At 37.1% G+C, this 15,533-nt stretch overlaps 1 pseudogene; it reads right to left on the reverse strand.

The window, feature by feature from the left end:
- Window positions 1–260: 260 nt before the first annotated feature.
- The window catches only part of LOC100685735, a 30,158-nt pseudogene continuing 14,885 nt past the window's right edge, over window positions 261–15,533 (reverse strand).

The raw sequence follows: 15,533 nt of genomic DNA on the forward strand, positions 1-15,533 counted from the left end.
CACCTCTCTTTCTATTTCTACACTTTTTAGAACAAAGCGCCTTCATCTGGAGGTTCATCAGGGACTCTTTTCTGTCTCTTGCTGATTCCAAGCCTCCAATTTACAATGACAAAAACGCTGAAGAGAACTCCAGCAGAATAAAGTTCTGGGTAGGGAAAACTCTCTGAGTCATTCCTCACTGTGTGCTGCTCAGCCTTCTCTTTGCCTTTCTCCACCAAATTACCGCACTCCATTCAGTGCTTTCCCAACTGAGTCTTGTGTCAGCAACTTTCTGCAGCTGCAAGAGCAGCTGCTGCTTCCACCTCCCTTTCCCCACTCGTGGCTGTCATCTTGTCCAGCCCAGAAAATCTATCCAGCAGGCCTACAGAAAAGGAAAAAATAAAGAGCCAATAGTGTTATACGCAAAATTTTTCTAAAGTTTCTGTCCTTGTCTCAATGTGATGAAGTTCTAGAAAGTGTAAGAATAACTTCAGATGTCTTTAAGGAGAAATGCTTCAAAGGGGGGGGGTGTCTTTTCTCAATAGGGGATATTTCTAACTGATGCTTGCAAAATACATTTACTAACAGGGAATAATTTTGTCTTCCAAATGCACCATGGAGCAGATGGCACCATTGCCTTTATATGGACAGGTAAACTTCAGTATTTACAAGATTAAGTGCCATGGAGTAAATATTAAAACTAGATCTACGTGCTAGCCTGCTATGTTCACCTACTAGCTTACATTGCCTTTGGCCATGGTTAGAAAACGTCACAGAGTCTCAGTTCTGAATTGCGTTCAGAAGTCCTACAGATACCCCAAAGCTTTATTCCTCAGAACAAGCTTATTCAATTCTGAGATTTCCATTTCCAAGAGTTCAGGGATTTTGAAGAACCAAAATCATGCTGGGATGTGGTTTCAAAAGATTGAAAGCTCCAAGGCAAAAGGTTACTTCTCTCACCATTTGTGCTCTCCTGCTTGACTGTGATCTTCTTTCACTGGTTTCCCAGGTTGACCTATTTAACCTTTTATTTCCCTTTTAGCCTCTTGGTGGGAAAACCCAAAATCACATTCTGTGGACCCACATTTTCTCTAGACTAAGATTCTGCCTCTCACAGAATAATAATCAAACATAATTGTCATCTGTTATATCATTTTGAAATTTTAAATATATTGTCAAACGTAGCTAGCTATCCCGAATTTTTAGTTTGTGTATGTGTGTATATGTGTGTTTATATATTTACTAATAATAGGTCTGGTCTAATCAGAAAGCTGGGGTCTGAGTACTAGTTCAACTCTTCACAGGTTGAGGTGATGACAGATAAGATAATTAGGATTTCTAAACCTCATTTCAATTTCCTTACCTATAAGGTCAGTAAAATGATACCCAATCTACATATCCCATAGGGGTTGTAAAATCATATAACTTAATTTATATAAAAGTACTTTGAAAGCCATTAAGAATTACACAGATGTAAGATAGCATTATTAACAATGTAGCACCTTGAGAACGTATTATTTCTTATTCTACCTATTTTTTCCAGACGCCTTCTATCTTTGAGACAGGACAAATGCCCCGGACTGACACAGCATGGTTCTTATCCTAAATTTACCTCTTTAGACCTCAACTGAGGCCTCCAAGAGTTATTCACATTCTCAGTTACTGAGCTTTTGTCCTATCTCCTCTCTGCCTTCATTGTTCCAGACCAAAGGCAAGGCTCTATTTAAACTCTTCCCACATGATTCCCAGACCTCACTTTTCACATCTCCACCTTTCTCGCTCTGGTTCCTTCAGGGATTCTCTGAGCCCAACTATCACCTTTGCTCTTCCCTCTTGGTATCCTCTCTTATATGCCTACTTGGCCCCTGCATTCCCTCTGATTATAAGAACACTTTGAGACAGGGAAGTGATGGATTTAGCATTTTTCCTGAGCCTATATTAAAGACAAAACAGGCCCACATTTCTCATGAACCAATTATATATAAACAATAAAGACTAATTCTAATTCTGGTCTGTTTCACAAGCTGGCAGGCAGGTAATATCTCAAAATGGTACGAACACCTAGCCATGGCTAAAAATTCACAGGAAATCTTCAGGCACATCTGGTATTTTTTTGACATCTTCACCCCATCCTTAGTAGAATATCACAAGTGATACTCTCGCTGGCTGGGGTAGATTTGAGGGTGAGATATAATTTATGTTGCTTTCCATACTAATCTCATCAGTGTTGTTTTCTACAATTAGGTTTCTAGCTCTAACAGAGCAGATTTCAGATTAACATTCTGCCTCAACTCTACAGTCAGCTTGCTGATGATAAATCACATGAGCCAACAACAGCAATGCCACCAGTTCCTAGACTTCACAACAGCCAGAAATTATCTTTCATGTGGTTACCTCAGACAAGAAGTCCCGTCACCAACTTTCAAGAACCTGTCTTGACAGGTGAACAAAGAGAGATATATTTAAAAAATGAATATAATTAATATCCATCTTCCACTCAATCTTTATAAATTATTTGCCCCTTGAATACTACCCACAAAATATATGTGTTTGGCTGCTCCCCCCATACAATACCAGTACTTAAAATAGAGAAATGCACAAAGTATGATTTATCTGTCCTAAAAGGCTCTTGATGAGTAGCACTTTGGCAACCTACTTCAGCATTCATTTCAAGTTTTGGGCTCAAGCATTAATGAAGAAAACCACTAAGTGGAGTCTGATCAGTTTCTTAACTTCCTTTCCTTTTTATTTGAAAAACAGTGATAAGGGAACTTTGTAAAAGTTAAGTTAATGTGTGATTATTCTTAGTAAAGTGTTTAACATTTTGAAAACCTATACTGCTTGACTTCATATTGAGCATGATTTCCTTTAAGAAGAATTCTATCATTATATTTATAGAACTACACAGTTCTAAATTTAAATTGACAAATTGACACATACAAGTTAAGGATTTTAATGATTAAGAGAAAAAATAAAATCAGTAGATCATCCATCATTTTGTGCTAAGGATATATGAAAATACACATTCTAGCTCTCCTCTTACTGGTATTTGATTTTCATGTATCTCTTATCTTGATCACCATAGCATAGGCTTGAATTTATGTAAATTATTACTACAAACTGTCTTCTTCATGGTGATTTTCATATTTCAAGGATTAATTAGCTGTACTATAGGGAAACTTTAATGTTTAATTAATAGGAGAAATTTAAGTGGTCTTAATTGGGTAGAGATTTTTTTTTTTCTCTAAAAGTTTATTCAGAGCACAGAGGTTTAAAAGAAAGTCAGGTTTTGGAATTAAGGTGATGCTGGCCTCAAATTATTTTAAGATTTGTGTGGAATCAGAAAAGACCCCGAATAGCCAGGGGGATTTTAAAAAAGAAAACCATAGCTGGGGGCATCACAATGCCAGATTTCAGGTTGTACTACAAACCTGTGGTCATCAAGACAGTGTGGTACTGGCACAAAAACAGACACATAGATCAATGGAACAGAATAGAGAACCCAGAAGTGGACCCTGAACTTCATGGTTAACTAATATTCGATAAAGGAGGAAAGACTATCCATTGGAAGAAAGACAGTCTCTTCAATAAATGGTGCTGGGAAAATTGGACATCCACATGCAGAAGAATGAAACTAGACCACTCTCTTTCACCATACACAAAGATAAACTCAAAATGGATGAAAGATCTAAATGTGAGACAAGAGTCCATCAAAATCCTAGAGAAGAACACAGGCAACACCCTTTTTGAACTCGGCCATAGTAACTTCTTGCAAGATACATCCACGAAGGCAAAAGAAACAAAAGCAAAAATGAACTATTGGGACTTCATCAAGATAAGAAGCTTTTGCACAGCAAAGGATACAGTCAACAAAACTAAAAGACAACCTACAGAATGGGAGAAGATATTTGCAAATGACATATCAGATAAAGGGCTAGTTTCCAAGATCTATAAAGAACTTATTAAACTCAACACCAAAGAAACAAACAATCCAATCATGAAATGGACAAAAGACATGAACAGAAATCTCACAGAGGAAGACATAGACATGGCCAACATGCACATGAGAAAATGCTCTGCATCACTTGCCATCAGGGAAATACAAATCAAAACCACAATGAGATACCACCTCACACCAGTGAGAATGGGGAAAATTAACAAGGCAGGAAACCACAAATGTTGGAGAGGATGTGGAGAAAAGGGAACCCTCTTACACTGTTGGTGGGAATGGGAACTGGTGCAGCCACTCTGGAAAACTGTGTGGAGGTTCCTCAAAGAGTTAAAAATAGACCTGCCCTATGACCCAGCAATTGCACTTCTGGGGATTTACCCCAAAGATACAGATGCAATGAAACGCCGGGACACCTGCACCCCAATATTTATAGCAGCAATGTCCACAATAAGCAAACTGTGGAAGGAGCCTCGGTGTCCATCGAAAGATGAATGGATAAAGAAGATGTGGTTTATGTATACAGTGGAATATTATTCAGCCATTAGAAATGACAAAGACCCACCATTTGCTTCAACGTGGATGGAACTGGAGGGTATTATGCTGAGTGAAGTAAGCCAGTTGGAGAAGGACAAACATTATATGGCCTCATTCATTTGGCAAATATAAATAATAGTGAAAGGGAATAGAAGGGAAGGGAGAAGAAATGGGTAGGAAATATCAGAAAGGGAGACAGAACATAAAGACTCCTAACTCTGGGAAACGAACTAGGGGTGGTGGAAGGGGAGGAGGGCGGGGGTGGGGGTGAATGGGTGACGGGCACTGAAGGGGGCACTTGAGGGAATGAGCACTGGGTGTTATTCTGTATGTTGGCAAATTGAACACCAATAAAAAATAAATTTATTATTAATAAAAAAAGAAAGTCAAAATGCTTTATATTTGGCTGTCAGAAATGATTTGATTTTGTTGTTGTTGTTTTGTTAAGTATTTCAAAGCACAAACAAGCCTACTACTCTAAACAGATGATGAATATGTACATGCCAATATTTTCTGACATTTAAATAAGTGTGCTCAAAGAGTTCCTCCTTGAGCCTTAAATAAGTCACCAGCATCTAAATCTCATTTACCACCGTCCACCAAAACCACATTTCTCTTAATAGCCTCCTAAACTTTTTTAATCCCCTTTTAACTGTTCTTATCCAAGATAAAAGCAATGAACAATTCTCTTGCTCAATATCTTGTCCTACTATACACAAAAAATACTGGGGTGTCTTGGAATCATCAGAACTAATCACAATTAGTATTCCAGGAGTGATGTGTGATATAATCAGGGAAAAACTTAGCAATAAACTGGAGATGATAAGGCATCAAAGTAAGATTTCAGGGTATATACTGGACACAAATGTTAGTTTCTTAGATGTGAAAAGATGTGCTTTGTCATTAGTAGATCAAATAAGAAGTCACTAACCATTCTTTCTTCCACATTATCCCCAGATGATTTTGTGGTGTGTAAGAGAATTCTTTTCTTTTGGCTGATTGGACTGTTTGAAGGCAAGTGAAGAACTACTATGATTGGAAAACACCAAGTTTAGAACAAACTATCTTAAATCCCACCTTGACCTTTAAGAAAACAGAATATCTTGAGCTTCTGTGTTTTTAGAGGCATAATCAAAAGCACTTGGAACCATTCATGGACCCCAGAATGCACTTTGAGTATTCAAAATACAGTGTTGTTTTTAACATTACATATAATTATATCTGTTCGAGATGAAGGTGCCTTATAATTGTATACCTCTGTGTTTGAAACCACAATGATAGACTATGGCAGACCAAATGCTACTTTCTATCATAAAAAATCATATTGAATGCAAATTAAAATAATGCCATTTACCAAATAAATTGTGAACTACAAATCAAGAGGTTTGATGGGATGGACACTAATCGGAAAGTGTTTAAGAGCTGGAAGTGAGAAAAGAGAGTCATTTAGAGAAAGAAGGGAAGGATCAACAGAGAAACTTCAGAAGAAGGAAGACAGCTAGGACCCTTCCTAACATAAAGTTAATTCCTGACACAGGAATGAGACATCATCAGACAGTCAAATCCCACACCTACCTACCCACCCACCCACACACACACACACACACACAAACACACACACACACACTCTTCAAATGTACTGAGTGCATGGGTCACACTTATCCTAAAATGTAGTTCTCTCTTTCTCTCTCTCTCTCTCTCTCTCTCTCTCTCTCTCTCTCTCTCTCTCAGAAAGAGAGGGAGTATTAAGTTAAGCAGGCTCCCTGCTGAGCTTGGAGCAGGATGCAAGGCTCCATCTCAGGATCCCGAGATCATAACCTGACCCAAAATCAAAAGTCAGATGCTCAACTGACTGAGCCACCCAGGAGCCCCTAAAATATAGTTCTTTATATTTGTTGATGCATTTTGTTATACTGAACAGAGAGTATGTTTCCTTATGTACTTTGATAGTAAAAATGTTATATTATACTTTTCAGCTATTACATTATTACCTTTCATTATGTAATCAAAGCAATTGATACCAGTGCTTTTGGTTTTCACATTTGCTTTATGGGTTGCCTGAGTGTATTTTCTCCTTCTAGATCTTCAAATATTGTAAAGTAGTCAGAAAATTATATCATTGCTACATTTTTGTACTGTGTTAACATGGCTAATCTGGGAGTACATTTCTCGGAATTCCTTGTGTGGTTCTAGGTTGGGCCTGATCACAGAGAAACTTGCATAAGATTTGGAAGGCGGTGATGTGTACACTGGGTAGTGCTCAGTCACCACCAGAGCACGTGCCGATTTGTTACTAATATGCTAGTTCCCTCATTGGTGTGGGGTAGCATTTGCCCTCCAGTTCTTCTAGCTCCCATCATATCTCACCCTCAGTCTCTCCAATGGCTGGGCCAGTTGCATGTTTGATTCCTCAGAGAGGTCTCCAGTTCCTTCTGTGGTCACCCATATTGTCAAGGTTAGAGGAGTTGATAAACAGATGTGGATTCCAGTTTGTCCACATGGGTTCCAATCTGTCTTCACAAATTCTAGTCTTTCTTTATTCTTTCCCACTTTATGTTCAGTTTTTTTTTTTAAGATTTTATTTATTTATTCATGAGAGACAGAGAAAGAGAGGCAGGGACATAGGCAGAGACAGAGAGAAGCAGGCTCCACGCAGGGAGCCCGACGTGGGACTCGATCCCAGGTCTCCAGGATCATGCCCTGGGCTGAAGGCAGGCACTAAACTGCTGAGCCACCTGGGCTGCCCGTTTTTTTTTATTTTTGTTTTTGCCAGCTAGTCCTACTGAAATATAGAGATGATAGGGCCATAACCAGATGTACAGCCCTTCTACAAATAGCCTTCCATAAACATCTTCACAAATACCCACAATCATGTCCATTCTTACCCCTTTTTTAAATTCACTCAGAATAGTGTATGCTTCCCTAATTAGGCAGCTCTGATTCAATCCTAATTAACACATAAGTGTCTTCTCTTTAAAAAAAAAAAAAAACTGACCAATTGTATGAGAAACACAGAATTTCCTAGAATCATACAATATTGGAGCTAGTAGAGATCCTAAAAATAATTTAACCCTAACTTTCCATTTTACAGTTGAAGAAACGGAACCAGTTACTTGCCTAAGATCACAAAATAAAGTAGTAACAAAGTTGGGAGTGAAGTATAACCCAGTTTAATCTCCTTTCCCTTCATACCTTTTTAATTCTTGAATTAATATCATCTTCTGTGAAAAACCATAAGAGATTTTATTTATTGTGATTCACATAAATTTATTATAATTGAAAATTTATTATGATTCAAAAGGATAACTGGGATAAAAAAATACTATGATAAGAGGCTATATTAATGAGGTTTAGTATCTAATATGAGAAAGATTGCAACACCAGTGTTGTCGGCTCTCATCAGACCCATTCATGCATTTGAGCACTTAAAAGAGCCAAACAAGTTATAGAGAAAGTGACCAGAATTCTATGGATTTTAATGCTATTACATATAAAAGGTAGAAAATTAGGGTTATTTTAATTGGAGAAAGGAAGACATCAGCAGATATAACTGTCACCAAATATTTAAAGAGATTCCATAAAGAAGAAAAATTAAATTTATTCTGTGTGCTTTTCTAGGGAGTAAATAAAACAAACAGTTGTATACTAGAGAGACTGCTTGATATTTAGAAATATTTTGTAAAAAATAGGAAATTTCAAAGCTGAATGGCTGACCTTCAAATACAATGAGAGTCCAATCAATCAGTTTCCAATCAGAGGCTTTGATGACAATCTATCAGGAAGTTTTAGCAAAAGATTCCGAATGAGATGGGCGTTAGAATGACTTCCAAGTCTCCACTATGTCCCTGCCACTGAGCGTCTATTGTTTGAATGACAAAATTATAGGAATAAAATAACAACCTCAATTATTTGAAAATTATATTTCTGCTATACCCCACGGGGAAGCTCCAAATCATCTTTAATGTTTAGTCTTAAAGTACCAACAGTTTCCTTGAAAGCTTCCTCTTCTAGAATGAGCTACATTCAATCTAGATGGTTATATCTGCTGGAATAAAACTCAGGCTGTCAGAACTGAAGGTCAAAAATAAGGTTTTAACTATACAGGGAAAGCTCCTCTAGACAATACTGTACTAAGTACATTCTGGATTGTGCCCAAGGATCCCCTTCCACAGGGCAGAGTGCTGGCTGCAAGCCACCAAGATGACACTCAAGCTGCCCCCCAGAGAGTAATAGAGCTTTCGCTATAGTATCTGAACAAGATGCCAGACCAAGGAAAGGGGGGTCTTATCAGTGGCAGCCCAGCAGGCTGGGCTATTGGCATGGATTGTTTTACGATGGCAGTCACGGACAATAGAAGCAGGCTGAGAAACATCTTTTTTATCCAGAAGTTGACACAGAGGATGTGGCTGAACTCAAATATCTTAAAGAAAGAGAGGCAAAGGAAAAAAGGATTTAATACAATCTGACAATGATGCCTTTTAAAGAAGAAAACTAAGTAATCTTGTTTGACTTTTTTTTTAATTAAAAAATTGTTCTCCTAGAAATGCGCAGCAAAACTGGCAGATTCATAGAACTATTCTAGAACAAAAGGCTTCCCTTGTGCACACAAGGAAGGCATACATCAAGTTAGCCTGGGGCCTTTCCTGGGAAGAAATTACAGAGTAAAGGAATCATGAGTGTATATCAGAAAAGAAAAAAAATTCTTAAAACAGAGTCTGATAAACAATTATAAGACAAAATCAGAAGGGAACTCCGTTGCTAACTAGGGAACCCTCTTAAATGTGACTGCACATCTCAATCATCAGTGGAACTCATTAAAAATACAGTTAATAAAAAAATGCAGTTAATCAAGCTCCACCATAGACTGTCAGAATCTGATACTTAGACAAAATTTGAAACCTCAAATCTTGAGCATCATAGAATATTCATCATACTTCTCTCTTAATACTTGTTCAACTCTATTTTAGACTTTGCCCCTGGAGTTTCTTCAGTAATCAGGTGTAGTAGATAAGAGCAGTAGTATAGCTGCATTTTCTCATTTAATAATCAAAACAATACTAAAAGGTAATTATGATTTTACAGATAAAAAAACAAAAAGATGAATAATTTTCCAGCAGCTATTGCTGCTAAATGACATACCTAGAATTTGAAGACAGATGTAAATCTCTAGCTCATGTACTTTCCATTACACCATGTATTAACAGGTTGAACCAACCACATGAAATAGCCTGTATTCAATTTTTTCAACCACAAAAGTTATGATTTTTATATCCTTTAATACAGTAAGTTGAAAGTCATGAAAGAAGACAAAGTACAGTATAAGGAATGCCTGTGAAGAAATAAAGCCATATGAACATCATGTTTTACAAATTAATCCTTTTCTTTAAGTGCCATGCATTTTGATAAAACTAGAAATAAAATGCTCTATCAACTATTGATGGGATATTCCCTGCTGAGCTGATATCTGTCTGCCTATGCTGCTTACAGATAAATTAGAGGTCTGTGGCCTGGACCTGGGTGCGATAAGCAAGGTATCCAGGGCACAATGTTTAAGGGGCACTCAATCTTGCATGCTGATGCAACACTTGCATGAGCTCAAGAGTCATGGCCTTCTTACATTTGTACCCCACAGTGTCTCTTTTTCTTACCCTAGTAAGAAAAGGTTCTGATTTCACACTTTTTCTCTATTTCTTCTCCTTTTTATTCCACTTTGGTTAATTCCATACCGAAATCATACAAGGCAGGCAATTAAAATTATGAGATCCAAGTCCAAGGCAGTGTCCATTCTGTGTGCACAGTGCAAAAGATCAGTCACATTGCTCTGGGGAGAAAATGCAAAGACCAAATAGAGAAAAATAGCAGGTATGTGGTTAAAAGAAAAAAAAAGCAGTTTATTCAAAAAGTGGTTGAGGCTGACTTACTGTACTTATTACCCATCAAGCCTATTTAGAGTTATGTTTTCTCCATGCTATGTGATTCTTGTGTTATCACCACCATGACCGTTCATTATTAATTAGCTTTATGAGCTGAGAACTTTTTATGTGCCCAAAGTCATGCCTGAATAAAAAAGTATGGTTCGGTAACCACATAAAAGAAAAATGAAACTAACTGAATGTGTTTTTAGAGGGAGAACAATCATAAACTCCTAGTAGACTTGGGACTCAAGGGGAAGCACTTTCTACATAGTCCTTCTTCACAGAAGATAATATTTTCTCTGTTTGAATACCTCTAGAAATGAGAACTAAACCTTCATGATATATCCTTTCATGGATATCAGAGAGTATTTCTCCTATAATATTCTTTCTTCTTATAAGCCCAACTCTTTCTTTTTGGAGGTTTTTCCAAGTCTTGGTCAGTGTCATGTTGCAACATAAAACTGTTACACTTTTTTCCCCTAAATTAAATTTACAAATATTAGGAGGTAGGTTTTAATATTTGTTATGGTTATACACATGAAACAATCCAGGCTCTTTCAATGAGCTGAACCAAGACAAGTTCTGTTCTTCTGAATATACCCTATTTTTTTCAGTGTGCTTTTAAAACATATTAGTTAGGTCCACTATCCATTCTCACCAGTCTTAGTCAACATAGAACTGGAAATTCTAACGAGGCATACAGGTTAGAAAGGAAGGAATAAAACTATCTCTATTTGCAGATGATATGACTATCTATGTAGAAAATCCCAGAGTTTACAAAAACTATTAGAACTAACAATGAGTTTAGCAAGGTCATAGATATAAGTTCAACACATTAGGAACTAAATAGAAACATAATACCAATTATAACTGGTCTGAAGAAAATTAAATACTTAGGGATACACTTAAAATATGCAAAGGATTTGTGTGTTAAAATTTATGAAATGTTGATGGGAGGAACAAAGGAGACTTAAATAAATGGAGAGATATGCCTTGTTCGTGGATCAGGAGTCTCTACTTGGTGAAAATGTTAATTCTCCACAAATTGAGTTATAAATTAAATGTAATTCCTTTCAAAATCCCAACAAGCTATTTTTGTAGACATAAACAAGCTTGCTTTAAGGTACAAGTCATAGGATATAGCTAAAACAAGCTTGTAAAAGAAAAATTAGGAATAGAAATCACCTTACCCAATTTAAGGCTTACTGTATAGCTACAGTATTCAAGACAGTATGATATAGGTGGAGAAAAGACATGTAGGTCAAGCGAACACACAAGCCCAGAAATAGGTCCATAGAAATATGCTCAAATCATTTTTTAAAAAATATTTTTTATTTATTTATTCATGAGAGACACGGGGGGCGGGGGAGCAGGCAAAGACAGAGAGAGAAGCAGGCTCCATGCAGGGAGCCCGATGTGGGACTCGATTCCAGGTCTCCAGGATCAGGCCCTGGGCTGAAGGCAGCACCAAACCTCTGAGCCACCTGGGCTGCCCCTCAAATCATTTTTTAAGGTGAAAATAATTCAGTGGAAGAAGGATAGCTTTTTCAATTAAAGGTGTTAAAGCAATGGAATATCCATAGGAAAAAAAAGAAAAGAAAGAAAGAAAGAAAGAAAGAAAGAAAGAAAGAAAGAAAGAAAGAAAGAAAGAAAGAAGAACTTCTACCAAAATCTTAGTACAATAATGAATTAAAATGAAACAGTGACTTATATGTAAAATATAAAACACAAATTTAAGAAAAAAATAGGATAAAATTCTTTGTAATATAGAGCTAATCAAAGGTTGTTATACTTGACACAAAAACAGGATCCATAAAAGAGAAAATTTATAAATAGGACTTCATCAAAATTTAAAACATGCTCTGTGGAAGCCCATGTGACAAGAATGAAAAGACAAGTTGTAGACTTGTTTTTCTTCAAGTTGTAGAGAAAATATTCACAAAATACATATCTGAATACAACTTCTATCTAAAATACATAAACAACTCTCAATATTGAACAATGTAAACAAATAAATAGAAATTATACGAACCAACTAGAAATGGGCAAAAGACAAGAACAGACATTTCTCTGAAGCAGGTATACAGATGGCAAATAAACACATGAAAAAGTATTCTATATGATTCGCCATCATAGAAACACAAAGCCACAATGAGATACTGCTACACACCTCTCAGGGTGGTTATGCTAAAAAGTACTGACAACTCCAAATGGTGGTGAGGCTCTTCGACAAACTGAATCATTCCACTTTACTATGGGAATTTAAAATGATACTCTGGAAAATAGTCTGACAGTTTCTTACAAAGCTAAATGTGAAATTACCATATGACCCAGAAATTGTACTGTTGGGCATCTATCCCAGATAAATGAAAAGTTTCTTTTCATGCAAAAAGAATCACACAAAAAGAAATACTCATAACAGCTTTATTTCAAATAGCCAATAACTGGAACCAGCCCATATATTCTCCAACAAGTGAATGTTTAAACAATCTGTGGGAGATGGAGATATATATATATATATATATATATATATATATATATATATCATAGAATGCTACTCATTGATAAAAAGGAATGAATTATTTAAAGCAACAGGTTAGATAGGATCTCTAGGAAATTATGCCCAGTGGAAAAAACCCATCTCAAAAAGATACAGATTTTATGATGCCATTTTATAACATTTTTGAAACAAAATTTTAGAAATGGAGAACAGATCAATGGTTACCAGGGTTTAGAGGCAAGAGGGGGTATAGGAGGGAGATTGGTGTGATTACAAAAGGATAATACAAGAGATCCTTGTGGTATAGCTCAACAACTTGGCTGTGTTGGTATGGACACAAGTTGTCGTAGATGGCAAAAGTGTACAGTACTTAAACACACACACACACAAAGTACATGCATGCACATCTACATGAGTCCAGGTAAAATTGGGGAAATCTTATATATCATGGTTGTGATATTATTATAATTTTGAAAGTACTAGTCATTGAGAGACTACTATCCCAGGTTTTTCCATAAGCCTTCTTTTGACTCAGTTTTTTTTTTTTTTTTCAGTCTTTAGATATATCACAGTTTCAATTAGGAACTCACTTTTTTATACATAAAAACTTCTGATAGACTACAGGAAGAAAGCAAATGATTACTCATTTACTATGCCATCAATGGCCGCAGGTCTCAGCAAAAGTAACCATCAAGCAATAACTAGTAGTTACCTTATTGTGGGCTGTAAGAATTGAAATTGAAAACATGACACCCAAACTCTCAAATCCATGAATTTTCCTGAAAATTATTGTAGGAATCTTCAGAAGCCAAAAATCAGTTTTCTCCAGTGTGAAGATAGTAGCTCTTATTTTTCATGTGCATAATTCATGTGGTATGGATGTAAGTTTTATTGCAAAAGATGAGGTGCCCTTATGCAAAAGAGCCAGGCACTTCTTATTTGTAAAATGTGTGGAATCTCAGGCACAAGCTATGGTAATGACCACAGGAGAAGTTTGCTCTCATAAAATGAAAAACTTAGTAATAGGGTCCTGGGAGGGGGGTAAGTGGAGAGGCAGAAGGTTCTCCATTAGTCTTTATCCCATAGTTTGTAACCAAGTAGCAGAGACAAAGAGGGAGGTATGATGGCAACTCCATATTCAGTGAGCCAGGTATTCTAAGAGCAGGAAAACAGGCAAGATGCCTTTAAAGGTGTAGCAACTCTTGGTGGAAAAAGTAAAGACATCTGTTCAGAACTGGACCGAGTTGCGAACCTTAAAAAAAGGGGCATGTGAACCTATGCCTTGTAAAATGCACTGGTTTGAGATGTCTTGCATCTCTTTTCATTTGCCTTTTGTTGCTTTTAGGAAACTTGTTGACATTTCCTACTGTTTTTAACTGTACTGAAGGGAATCTGTCTGCATTTCGACCTGAGATTTTAAGGGAGAGAGCAGAGCCCTTAGGGAAGAGCCAGTGGCAATGGATTTCTGGTGAGGTGCCCCAGAGAAAGATGAACCTCATTGAGAAGAGAGATGGGGGCTCGCAATGGGGCCTCAGCTCTCCACTTGCTTAGCCGCCCCAAAGTTTGCATGCTTTGACTTTGACTTAATAAGCAAACACTGCTTTTATCCATAGGCAGTAATTTTTTTTTTTTTTTTTACTTCTCTACCTTTTGCCCTCTAAGGTCTGTTGCTAATGCTAATAGCTGTTTGCTCTGTGCTTCATGTCCAGGCTGCTGTCGTTCACAACTTCAGTGTCCAGTTCCTTCTCTCATTCTTCTGATGGTAGCACACGGTCTAGATTGCTGGTGTCATAGTCTGTGGGTGACCCAAAGTTATTTTCCATCACTTGCTTCTCAGGGAACTTTATGTTCAAAATGATATCAGTTGACAATGCACCAATGTGAAAGCAGGAGACACTGGCTATTAAAGAAACAGAAGAGACAGTTCTGTTCTTGGGGAATTTGTAAGTCACAAAAAGGGGTTGGGAAGACTTAGAAAGTAATTTTTAAATAGACACATTAATAAAGTACAGAGTATTATAATGAAGCCAAGCAGAATCTATAATGCAAAGGAAGGATAATAAAAAAAAAGAATTATATAGTCTTTTCTAATTTACAAATACTTCTCTTGCCTTATCTGATTAGCTACAGCTCTTTCAAGTAAAGAACTAACTTTGTATTATCCCTATCCTGCTGATGAAGAAGGACTCCTAGTTTGTCATTACTGTGGCTACAGTGGGTCTCTGCACCCTTGTTCTTTCTTCCAGGACATTCTCTCTTTAGCACCTGAAGAGGTGAGATTCATCTGGGAAGTTTGGAAGGTGAGTTTGGAATAGGACTTTATGTAAAGTAAAATTAGGGGATCCCTGGGTAGCTCAGCGGTTCAGTGCCTGCGTTGGCCCACGGTGTGATCCTAGAGTCCCGGGATCGAGTCTCACATCGGGCTCCCTGCATGGAGCCTGCTTCTCCCTCTGCCTATGTCTCTGTCTTCGCTCTGTGTCTCTCATGAATAAATAAATAAAACCTTTAAAAAAATTTTTTTAAAAAAGAAAGTAAAATTATGTGCAATGACAGACAGAAAGGAGAATGTTCCAGGGGTGCTGCTAATCTTAAACCAACCAAACAAAACTGGAAACTCTCCCCACAACACAGCCTTTTTCTTTTCTTTTCTTCT

The sequence above is a fragment of the Canis lupus genome, chromosome 33 (assembly GCF_011100685.1).
Source record: "Canis lupus familiaris isolate Mischka breed German Shepherd chromosome 33, alternate assembly UU_Cfam_GSD_1.0, whole genome shotgun sequence".
Lineage (NCBI taxonomy): Eukaryota > Metazoa > Chordata > Mammalia > Carnivora > Canidae > Canis > Canis lupus.